At 33.8% G+C, this 12,654-nt stretch overlaps 1 pseudogene across 1 annotated transcript; it reads right to left on the bottom strand.

Annotated features, from left to right (window-relative positions):
* Positions 1–2,618: 2,618 nt before the first annotated feature.
* On the bottom strand, positions 2,619–4,816 carry LOC145788964 (MLO-like protein 1; annotated as a pseudogene). Its single transcript, XR_014347133.1, has 7 exons — positions 4,578–4,816; positions 4,380–4,468; positions 4,072–4,138; positions 3,324–3,590; positions 3,148–3,227; positions 2,952–3,012; positions 2,619–2,825 (listed from the first exon to the last, which is right to left on the bottom strand). The product of XR_014347133.1 is annotated as an MLO-like protein 1 (transcript).
* Positions 4,817–12,654: the final 7,838 nt, after the last annotated feature.

Raw genomic sequence — 12,654 nt, 5'->3', positions numbered from 1 at the left:
GGATAGTTGTGATTGTTGTAGACAATGCATGACGATTAGGTAAACTGAAACTAATCAATGAAATGTGTCATGGAACTTGACGGTTGATAGAATACATTAACTGTATGTATTGGGTGATTGTATATAGAACCATTGTGTTTGTATACGTTATGTGTAGAGGAGGAGATAGGGGATGTACTCCGCGGTTTAGGGGAAGATAGGGGATGTACCTCTAAACCGGATAGTGTTGGGAGGAGATAGGGGATGAACTCCGTAGACATAGCTCATATGCTTGTCTAGAGAAGTGTGGATACAGCTTATATGCTTATCTGTGAATGTGGGATATTATTGTTATACATATCTGTTGAGAATGTGGATGTAGCTTTTATGCTTATCTGAATGTGAGATATAGTTTTTATACATATCTGTGGAAATGATGATAGAGCTAGCATGCTTATCTGTTGAAAAAGAGAAAATGAAAGGTAACTTAGACTCATAAGTTGTAAGACATAAATATGTGATTTATGTGATTGTATCAGTGTTGACCATCTATCAATTGCTAATATTTTAGTCATTGTCCATGGTTGGTTTAGTGTATTTCTACTGGGCTGTGGCTCACCCTATATGGGAATATCATTTTCAGGTGCAGGAAGCATGCTACCTCCAAGGACATAGCTGGGAGGCTAGTGGCGGACATACTTTTGTCGCTTAACTTTTGATGTATTACATGTAACTTCAAGCCTAGGGCTTAATGTGTAAACGAGTTAGTACTCTTTTGTTGTAACCAAGTGTTAACTTGGAAAGCTGTAAGCCCGTAGGGCATTTTGTTGTGATGTTAACATGTAATACTTATGTAATGGAACTCTAATGAATAAAAGAATGCGGTTAGTTTATATGTAAATGCATGTCTTATCTGATGGGTTTATTGTTGTTATTTTTGAGGGCGTTACACGATTCTAAGCACAACAAATTTCTGAATCATACCTCAGGATAGTTGTCATTATCAATCTTCTGCAGCAGCATAACAACTTCTCGTGCAGGTTTAGTCAGGTGCTTAAAACCTTGAACAACAAAGAGTATGAAAGAGCAAGAATAGAATGTGATATATTCCTATGAAACCAAGCTCTGCAGTATTTGCTTTATAATGATATCTAGATGAGTAAGTAAAATAAATAGAAGTATACCACGCCATGAACATCTAAAATTGTTGTACTTAAATCAATGTGTCTTTTTGCAGCAATGGAGCAGGCAGGAAACTTGATAGGAGATGCCATTATTCTGCAGTATTTGCTTTATTTTCCATATACACTCATTGAACTCATTACCTGCTTCTATAGGAGATGCCGTTATTCTGCATCAAAGTTTGGTGAAGGCCATAGTCCATCCTTTCTAGGATCATGAACATCATCTTCTCTTTCTTTTTTTTTCTCTCTCTTCCTAACTTGGGTAAGTATCTTCCTAATTTGGGTAAGTATGAACACCATCTTTCTTGTTTGTTTCTTTTTGATGAGTATGGACTTAAACTAGATAACTGCTAATCACTAACCCATTTGAATTTGAGATCTTTACCACTCACCCAAAATGAGTGAATGAAGCCATGACATTCAAATCCATTCATAGGCCACATGCTTATGTAATCAAAATATCCACACTACAAATTCATCACAATATTATATTCTCGGTGTTGCTTTTAAAGTTTGGAATTGAACAATGTAATGCCATACTATGAACCAACATAACCAATGCTAGGGACTAATATGTATTAGCCAAATACAAACAACAGCTAATACAGCTGTCCACATAGTTAGCAAATGACACACACATATATCCATCACCCAGTAGGACTTTACATAGAGTTCATACACATCAGCTTTCAAACATTTAGCTTTTTATTCTGTACTCACTAGTTAGCAGAACACCAACTCTATTGTGCATGCCACAGCAATTAATTAAATAGATCAACAAGTACAGTGTAAATTCTTACCTTAGGCCAAGGTGAGTCAAGGCTTGCATTTGATAAGACATGAATACCAGGTGAAACTTCTATAACTGAAACTTTATCTTCTTCATGGTCTTAGAACAAATCGGCTATTATCAGGTTAAACCCATTAATACTGATTAGCATCCTACACAAGTTCCTCTGCAAACTCAATAGGAGGTTTCTTGCTCTGCAACCACATAAACAATAACAATTACAGGAAGCTTCCAATAGAAATTATCTAATAAGAGCACAACTCTATTTTACATGGTCAAACACAAAACCTTCTTTTTAGTCCAGGTAATCCAAACACCACATAAAAAAACTGCTGACAGCTCCTCAAATTGCACAAATAATGCTGTTAGCACTCCTTATCAGGGCCATAAAAGTTACGATCTCATCATATGTCAGCTATTTTTTTATAGGCAAAGTTATGATGTCATCATAATGTCATCTCAGCCATTTTTTTATATGCAAATTCAATAATCTCATCCAAGGGTGAGGGTGAGGGTGAGGGTGGAAAAGAAGGCACACAATCAATAACAGCAAAAAAAATATAGAATAGCAAAGGATAATGAACAAAATGTGTTATCAAGGATATCAAAAAGGAAATAAGCAGCCTCCATATATTACATGCTATCCAAAAGTTGAATGTTCCAAGAAAGATGCTGAAAAGACCTGTTTTCATCAAAAACATAATCCATGTTAATGTCAACTAAACAAAAAATAAAAAGAATGTCCAAAAACAAATGCATCTCCTTATGCGGTCTAGTCTAGGCCTCAGTTTCATCTTTGCTTTCTCAGCCCAACCCACAAGACCCTTTTGCACATGATTATCAAATATTGCCTTTTTGAATGAACTTCCCATCTTCATTTCATTACCACAAAAGAAAAAAGGAAAAAATGGGAGAAAAAGGGAAAAAATAGGGGAAATCACAGTCAGTTTTGCCAATTTAAACTGCAACTCAGATGATAAGTTGTGACTGAACCTTACCTGTGTCACAATGGCATAGAGTGGTAGGGTGCTAAAACTGCAGAGTACTTGAACAAATACCCTAAAAAGTCTGAAATGATAATGTTATTGAAATTTTAACAGTAAATAAACAGAATAAATACAAATCCCAGAGCATCACAATAATTACACATCAAAACATTTGTAATAAGAAAGAATATCAAAGTGAAAATGGGGCAATGGTTCTCAACCTATAATGAGCTTGGGCATAATAAAACGGACATGTCCCATTATGCAGGAGTCAAAGCCATATTGCAACTACAGGCAATAAAAGCATATGAGACAAATATCCACACAGAAATTATTACTAGTTTACCAAAAGATGACAAGCAGCGATAGCATATATCATCTTACCCATATCCAGAAGAAAAATGCTATCTCAAAAGCATTTTGGAACAGTATGAAATGTATCAAGAAAAGGACAATGGGGGGCCGATGGAACCAAAAATGATTATCTGAAGGTTGCACTACTAATTCCCCTTGAATTGCAATGTGTTTCTCTGTAACCTCGCGAGCTAATTGGGTGATTACATGCTCCAGCTTAGTTCCCACAGCAAGTAGAAGTTGAAAAGTAAATTTTAAAAAAAAAAAAATTAATGAATAGAAGCGATGTAATAATAACTCAGATAAATGTAATATTAAGTTTCATGTTATGTTCATTCATCTGTATGCATCTCAAATGAAATTGCAATGAGAGCAAAAGACAAATTTTTCACAAGGATCGATCTTGGAACGAGATTTACAAAACCCATTCAGTAGCAAACACTTAGAATTGACTTGTATTTAAATAGAACGCTTTCAATGGAGTACCCATTAGCCACTACAGCGTATTTTATGTGAAACCCACCGGCTATGGCAGGAAGAAAACATGTAGGATAAATACTTTCTATAAAGTGTTACAAGCACAATAAACATGTTAATAAAACAGAATAAAAACACTCTACTTCCTTTCAAGTAAAGAACCTAAGCATTGAGTGGATCACAATAACCTCTTGTTAAACCCAAAACAAAGAAAAAAAGAAACTAATATCAAAGCAAAAAAGAAAATAATTAAATCACTCGACAACATTTGGCAACGTAATTTAAAAAGACTAATAGTAACTTTATCTAGTAACATACCATTAACGTTCAGCAACAAGAAGACAATCACAAATATCCATAAATACCAACTGCAACAAGCCAAATTAGATATTAAACAAGATGCAGATTAAAAATAAAAAGATTTTTTGTTTTTGTTTTTGAGACAATATCCCTAGATTACCCCTCCCAGCACTGGGTACTGACAAACCAGCAGCTGCAAATGTTATCCTCTCTCTTTTCGAATTTTATTTTTGGCAATACACCCAACAAACACAGAAGAATAAATAAGAAGCTGTACAATTTGCACAGGAAATCCCAGCTATAACTTGCCTTATACCAATGACTTTCTTAAAATCATCTTCCAAAGCACGGATCATATACTTGTGAAAATTGAACTTTGGATTTCCCCTGCAATGTATCTACACAGGGAATAAATTCAACATTAACACAAATGCCAGTGAAGTAACAATAATAAAAAAAAAAACTGGAAATTTAAAGTCAGATACTAACAGGAAATTGGATACTTACCATGACAAAACCAAGTCTCAGTACAATATAGTCTGATTTGGTGACAGACCCATAAAATTGCTTTGAAAAGGAATGCTGAAAAGTACAATAAAAATTGTGTTACAGGAATGGCTTGCACATTTAGTCAAAATAATAGTCATTAGTAGTTTCAGGTTACACAGCTTGTTCTATCATTCCCGATATAATTGAGCCAAGTCCAATCTTCATTTCGAGTTTGCTAATCTTTCAAACAGAGCTTGAGCAACCCACTGTTCAGATCATTCAAAACTTGAATAGCAAGATAGTTTCCCCATCATTCTCCACCATGTTACTCTGTTGAAAACAAAAGGCAAAACATAAAAAAATGTATGAGCCTATTGTAAGTTAGCATATATATGTCTGTGTTTGTCTATATGCGTGTATAAGAATAAGGGAATTATGCACGTGAAAGGACACGACTTGTTTATCTGCTAAAAGGAAATCAATCTCCTCCGCCCTTTATTGAAATTACTATCAATGAAACCTTCTCAAAAAGCAAAAAAGCATGAAACCTCCACCATCTCTCTTTTCTCCCTTATCTTTTATTGCCAAGGCAACTTATTTTTCCTTAATGTGTTACTCATTCCATTTTGTCCTCCATCAAAGTAGACATAGCAGTTAGATACTTACTTAGATTGTGTATCACAGTATCACCAAAAATAAAAGTTTTGATATTTCAGATTCATATGAATATAAAATTCTGAAAACAAAATATTTTAAACATATTCATGCTCACTTGATGGGTAAACGAAACAAATATCACATGTTTCTTTTTTTGTCTCTTTAAATTTTATTAATTTACAAAATTATTCATGTCACAAAAATCATCATAAGAATCAAACAAGATCCAATAGGATAGAGAAGAGAAAAGAGGTAACAAGTAATGTAGATTCGTGTAAACTATCATGGTGATTTACATGTTGGGTATACCTCCTTATTGGAGTGTGGGACCCAATTGGTTTACTAAAAGAGTTTTAATTTGGTTTGATTTGGTTTAGGTATAATATATTTTTATATATTATATCTAATTTTGTAGAGACCCAATTCAATTTGGATACAACTAGGGTTTTGATAAAACAAAACCCAAGATTCACAACATATATATTATAACTAATGTATATATTGTTTGTTCTTCACAAAAGTACGTGTGGCGGCTACAGAGCAACGTGAAATCAATTAATTCGGTGGAGTGCTTCGGGTATATTGCTTTGTGGAGCAGCAATAAATTGATTTTGTACATCTTTGTTTGGGTGCTTTGGTGAAGCTGATTTGGGTTGTTATTTTGGGTCTTCTTCAACTCTGATTTTGAAGACTTTTGTTCATCTATTTGGTGAGGTTTTTCCTCTTGTTTATTTGTGATTATTTGGAATTCACCTAAGGGTGGTTTTGTGAGATCATTCGTGTCTCGTTTGTAATCATTTGGAAACTATTTGGTTGATAGTAGAATCAGATTTCGATCCCGTGGACGTACCTCACATTGAGAAAATCACGTAAAATTCTTGTGTTGCTTTTGATTTAATTTTTCCGCATTAGTTTTTATTCCCATTGATTGATTTACTTGTGGGGAATCATATATTTTCCCTAACATTACATTCATTTATATAATGCTACTTTTTATTTTTATTTTTATTTTTTAAAGAAGTGCTGAAATTTCAATCCTAACATAAAGTTTGGTAGAAAAACCATGATCATAGGGTAATTATTTAGTAATTTCAAAACATTATGTAATATAATTTATGTGATATTCTAAATTAATCATGTAGTAAAATATTGTATGACTGAAATATGGAGATTTATACCTTTATTAGATAATTAAAAGACAAATGATGGATGTGTGTTGTGATTTTTCTCATTTGCCGAGATTAATTGTCATATAGACAATGTCATATGAAGATAAAAAAAAATAATATAGACAATGTTATATGATAATCCAAAAATATTTAATAATTTTTATCATCATATTGTATACAAAAGACAAAAAACTGAAAATAAAAATTGAGGGTGCTAGTTGTCAATTGGACGGGATAATAAAATTAGCATAGGTAGGGAGCGTGGATTTTGGGTGCGTTTGTAATATCCTACTCCTACCTAGATTGTATCAAATCAGGGAGGGGCAAATTAGGACGGAACGAGGATAAGTTAATTTTATAGTTGTAAAAATGGGGATACTAATACAAAATCAGAGATAATATAATATATTATGAATAATGATTTATTATTAATGAGAGTTAAAGTATGTTAAAAAAAAAAATATTTGAAAGCTCTAATTGAGCATTCCTAATCCACCCACAATGACATGGAATAACCATATGAAGAGGGACACACACTCCTCATTCCTCCGCTCTCTATCTCTCTCTATTCTCTCTTTTCCATCTCATTAGAGGTCAATATGGAGATGATATATTAGGGGATGTAGCACCACTCTTATTATTGAGTCTCACGAATTAGAGGCCAACATGGGGTGATATATTGGGGGATGTAGCACCACTCTTATTATTGAGTCTCATGAATATAGGTTTGTTAAGGAAAAATAGCTTAAATAAATTAATATATATATATATATATATGAATATAGAAAAGTAAGAAAAAATATCTATTTAAATTCTACTATATGATTCTCAGTATTCAACTTGTTAAAAACTACACTAAACAGACTAGTAATAGTTTTCAATTGGAAAAGACTTAGCTATTTGTTGTATTTAGTTTGGGATATAAAATCATGCGATTAAACTCTGGCTTATTTTGGGAAGTTGGTTGGAAGTTAGTTTTTTGATTTTTTTATTTTTTTTATACGTTTTTTTTTAAAGTCAAAAAAATTAAAAAATTAATTTTTAACTTACTTTCCAACATAGACTTGTGTCGAGTCAATTCTAAATTCCAATTTCAGATATAAAAATGAGTCTTGGAATTGACAATTTTCGCATGCCATATATTTAAGAAGACTTGAGTCTCACGAGGGGATGTAATACAAAATTAACCGATTGAAAAAGGTTCAGATTAGTAGATTAAAAGACCTCAATACTCTCAAATTATTATCATTACACCATGTTATCTATAAGTCTCTTTGTTACAATTTTTAGCAAGTTCAACTACTTTCTAATAATCAACTTCTTTTAAAAATTATTCAAGTTTATTTCTGTCTCATAAACTATAAAAGTTGCACTAATTACTTTGACATAATTTTTTAAAATTATTATATATATATATAAACAATTTCATAATCTATACCAAACAATCTCGGGGGGTGTTTGTTTGGTGGGATTAATGTATGGGATTAGACTCCATGTCTAACAAAGTGGATAGTCCAATGTTTGGTTAAAAAAGTGAAGGCCGAACTAATAGTCTGGTCAAACTAGTAATCCCTAATATATGGGTTAACTCATGGAGGTGTGGGATAGAAATGGGAGGACTTAGCCAACTTCTAAATTGGTTAGTTAAATAATGAAATTAACCCTTAAGTATATATATAAAATTTATTTGGGTATATTACACTTACCTCCCCTGAGGTTTCTGACAAATACAGAGACCTCCCCTGTGGTGTAACACCCTCAAAATAAACCCATAATTCATACATTCATGATACAAGGAATTGGCAATATATTCAAGAGAATAAAGTGTACATCTATTTATCAGAGTATTTATCACAAAAGTATTACATGTTGACAACAAAAGTAAATGCCCTATGGGCTTACAACTTTCTAAGTCAACACTTGGGTTCAACAAAAGAAGAGTTCTAACTCTTTATACAAAATATGCCCTTGGCTTGATTAACATGTAATACAAAAAGAAAACAACAAAAAAGATCTTCAAGCCTTTAAGCCTCCCAAGCTATGTCCTTGGAGGTGGCATATCACCTGAACCTGAAAATGATGTCCCATATAGGGTGAGCCAATGCCCACTAGAGATATACTAAACCAGATATGAGCAATAACTAAAACATTAGCATTTGATAAATGGCTAACACTTATAAACCAGCTTACAACACAATCTAGTTCCATGACAAATATGTACATGTTTCATTTCACTTTCCATTATTTAACCAATTCAATTCATAAACATGGTTCAGAACTTGGCCAAACAATTAAATGAGACTACAACTCATATTAAAACACTTACATACTTCACAATTCACATGAGAATATAACTCATATTAAAACAGTTCCATACTTCAACACTTCCATATTTCAAGTGATACACAGATTTGCTGTATCAATGGATTCCATCCCCTATCTCCTCCCAAATAGGTTTGAGAGTCCATCCCTTACCTCCTCCCAAACCATGGAGTACATCCCCTATCTCCTCCTACACAACATACATATACAATGTATTTAAACACTTATCATATACCATGATCAATCAATACACACATTCGATGTATTATTCCAACCGTCATATTCAATGACATATTCAATGTGATTAGTTTCAATTTTCCCTAATCAACATGCAATGTGTACAACAATCAAGACTATCCTCCACCGATAGCTCAAAGCAGTTATTTCTAAACAGATAATAAATGCATCAAACCGTTATAACATCAATATTTTCATAGGTGAGTGATTAATTTATCCAACTACACCATTCCATCTCATAATTTCCCAAATTTCATGATTTTCAATTCAATTTCATAATTCCATACTTTTCCCAAATTAATTATACAAATTAATTTATCACTCCAATTAGGACATTATGCTTTTTCTCAAATATTGATCCTAAGACCAAATTCCACCAATTTGACTCACAAACTCATATTCCCAAAGCCGTATATACACACGGAGCTTTAAAACACAAAACCCCTCTTTTATAAATTACAAATCAAACCCTAACTTTCCCAAAATTATCATAACTCACCATTTAATCAAAATGACTAAAACATTTGTTAAAACCCATAAGATGGAGTAGGGTATCCCTACCTCAAGAGAAGAGACTCAAAGGAGATGAAGGTGAAAACTCGAGATGCTCCAAACGTCAACTTTTTCGGATTAAAACGAAGCCCACACCAAGCTCCACACTTCTTACAAAGGGATTAGGGTAGAAACACACTAGAGTTAGATGGATTTGTAGAGAGAAGGTATGTAGAGAGAGAGGGAGCAGCCGGATCTAGGGTTTGAAGATAAAAGAGATGAAAAAGTGAAGTGTAATCCCGCTATTGCCAACTGATATATTCGAGGCTCGCTCGAGCGAAGGAGTGGTCGCTCGAGCGACCAGACACAAAGAAACTTCGCTTGAGCGTAGAAAGTCTCGCTCGAGCCAACAATACGAAGCTTCAGGTCTGTAACCCAGAAGCACGCTCGAGCGAAGAAAAGCTCATTCGGGCGAAGGAACCCAAAACATATAGCTCGCTCGCTCGAGCGAAGGAAAGCTCGCTCGAGCCAAGAAATGAAACTTTCAGGTCTAGAACCAGACACAAACGCAAGCTCGAGCTCAAGACTCCTCGCTCGAGCCACCAGACACAACACTCAACTCTCGCTCGAGCGAAGGAACCCTGGCTCGAGCGAAGGATCTAAAACACAGAGCTCGCTTGAGCGACAAACGTCTCACTCGAGCGAAGATACCAAAATCTGGACAGCAACCATTTGCTCCTAATCACAACCAACCTGTTACAAACCTGCCCAACACAACCTAAAACCCAAATATATGGAATTGAAGGATGGAAACAAGATATATACAACAACCAACACCACGGAACCTAAGTCCGGAATACAACAACCAAATGAGAGAAAACCGGGATCTCTATATGTAGTTTCAATAATTACAGTTATCTCCCCTACTTTATCTAACAATGTCAAGATTCTCCCATTTTTTGACTGCCGTTTACACATTTCACAGAACCTGCTGATGTCATCAAAGCTAAACACTAAAATGCTTATAATGCCCTCAAGTGTCCTCAACCCATCTATATATACCAATACCAAATATTGGCTCGTCATCCACCCAAACGTCTGAAACAGTGCTCCTTGTTTTCTTTATTTATTTTTTTTACAATTGCAACCTTTTATTTAAAAACACAACAACAAGTTTATCCACAACTATTAAAATTTATTCTTATTTATTTATTTTATAGTATTACTTCAATCAAAATTTTAGCTTACAGTGAGGTGAACACTAGAAGCATAAACAATTAATTAGACAAATAATAACAAAGAAACATACACTTTAAGTCAAATTTCAATTTAATCCTTCTATTCAAATTTGGTTAATGTTTTGTACGATTGATAAATGCAAAATCATTAATTTCAATTTCCAATTTAAGCACAATAACCAACTTAAAATTAGATTTAAAGTATAAGAAATCAAAATAAAATTTGAATTAAACTACAGGGATCAAAAGTATAATTTGTTGGAAATGGTTATAAAATTCTGGATAAAATCAGAATTTTTTCCTAAGTTCGGCCTATTTTTTAGGTGGGCCCTGTGCGTCGATTTTCATGGGTTAAAGTGGTAACGCGTTCTATGCCGCGTTGTGATTCACGTGGTATATTTGGTTGCTCAAAACCATTACCGAGTGAATGGGAAATTGAAGCCAAAGTGTGCTCCATGGAAATGGAGTTTTGGTGGAAATTCCTTAAGGTTGTAAAATGGCTTGTCCCACATTGATTTGTTGGGAGGTTTTGAATGGGTTTATAAGGCTTGGGTTTGGTATTTGGGGTGTGCCCCAAGGGGTACCCAAGTGTTTTAGAGGGAGAGGTTATGGGCAAAATGGGCTAGACCCATTGGACTCAAAAAACCACCACACACGGGCGGGCGGGCTGGGCTAGGCTTGGGCACGGGTGCGTGGTGTGTGGTTGGGTTGGGCTTGTCTGGCCCAATACTAATCTTTTTGGGTCAAAAATATTTGAATTTAATTTTATTTTTGGTAAAATAAAATCCAGAATTCAAATTAAACTGGTTTGGTTTTTCTGTACATCCAAACAGGGCCCTTCCCGTGTTAAACCGGAAATATCCTGATCTGGATTTACTGTACACCCAAACAAGGCCCTTCCCATTTTTGTTATCTGTTTGAATTGTAATCCAACAGATTCAAATCTGTTTGAATTCAAAACCAATAGGTTTCATACCTATTCAATTCAAAACCTACAGCCACCACTACATCTATAAATAGGACAACCCTCATTTGGATTTTGCAACTCTAATTTTCATCCTTCATAATTCTGCAAACATCCTCTTCATTTTGCTGCATTATTTTCTTGTCAAAGAGAGTATAAACACTTTGTGTGTTCGTTAGACAAACAATTTGTAGTGCTGCTATTGTTTGTAGTAGATCATTTTATCCTAGGAGATAGACGTCCACATTCTGAAAGCACCGTGGAGAGGACGAATCTGTCTTAAGGACACAGTGTCAAACACTGGACTTGATCAGATTATAATTCGAAGAAATTAAATCAAGTAAGTTATTTAATTAATTTTTGTGTTATTGTTATTTATTTAAATCAGATTTAAATTTTATTTTTGTAACAAAATAAAATCTGTTTTTATTTATTTATTTATTATTTCAAGTTTGATTTTTGTAATCAAACAAATTCTCTCTTTTTCTTTATTTCTTTAAATTCTAGTTGTTGTTTTGTACACAATAGAATTAAATCTTTTAAATACAGTGAAGATTGTCCTATAATCTTAAGGCAGATTCGTATTTTGTTTTTGGTATCTTCATTGTATTTAATTTTCTGTGTTTTCAAAGTAATATTTTGGTTGGAAAAACAAATAGTTATTTATGCTATTTGACAGATAGTAGTAAGGGGTTTTTTTTTTAAGGTCCTTGATCTTATGATTTTATAGCATAAAGGACATCAAATATTTTTATGATGTCTAAGGTCCATCAACAATATTTTCATAATGTCTAAGGTCCCTCAACCTTGATCCAGAGAAATTTCAGTCCAGAGAAAATTGATCCAGAGAAATTTCAGTCCAGAGAAAATTCGTGCAGAGAAATTTCAGTCCAGAGAAAATGGTCCAGAGAAATTTCAGTCCAAATTTCTCTGGAAAATCTAATTATTCTCAGAATTTTATGCAGAGGGAGCCACACATACACCATGCATATTTTTGGTGAATGTTTGTGCACTGA

The sequence above is a fragment of the Camellia sinensis genome, chromosome 12, assembly GCF_055761805.1.
Source record: "Camellia sinensis isolate YWXY chromosome 12, ASM5576180v1, whole genome shotgun sequence".
Classification (NCBI taxonomy): domain Eukaryota; kingdom Viridiplantae; phylum Streptophyta; class Magnoliopsida; order Ericales; family Theaceae; genus Camellia; species Camellia sinensis.
Note: the sequence above shows the minus strand (reverse complement) of the source record. Positions and strands in the feature narration are given on the sequence as shown.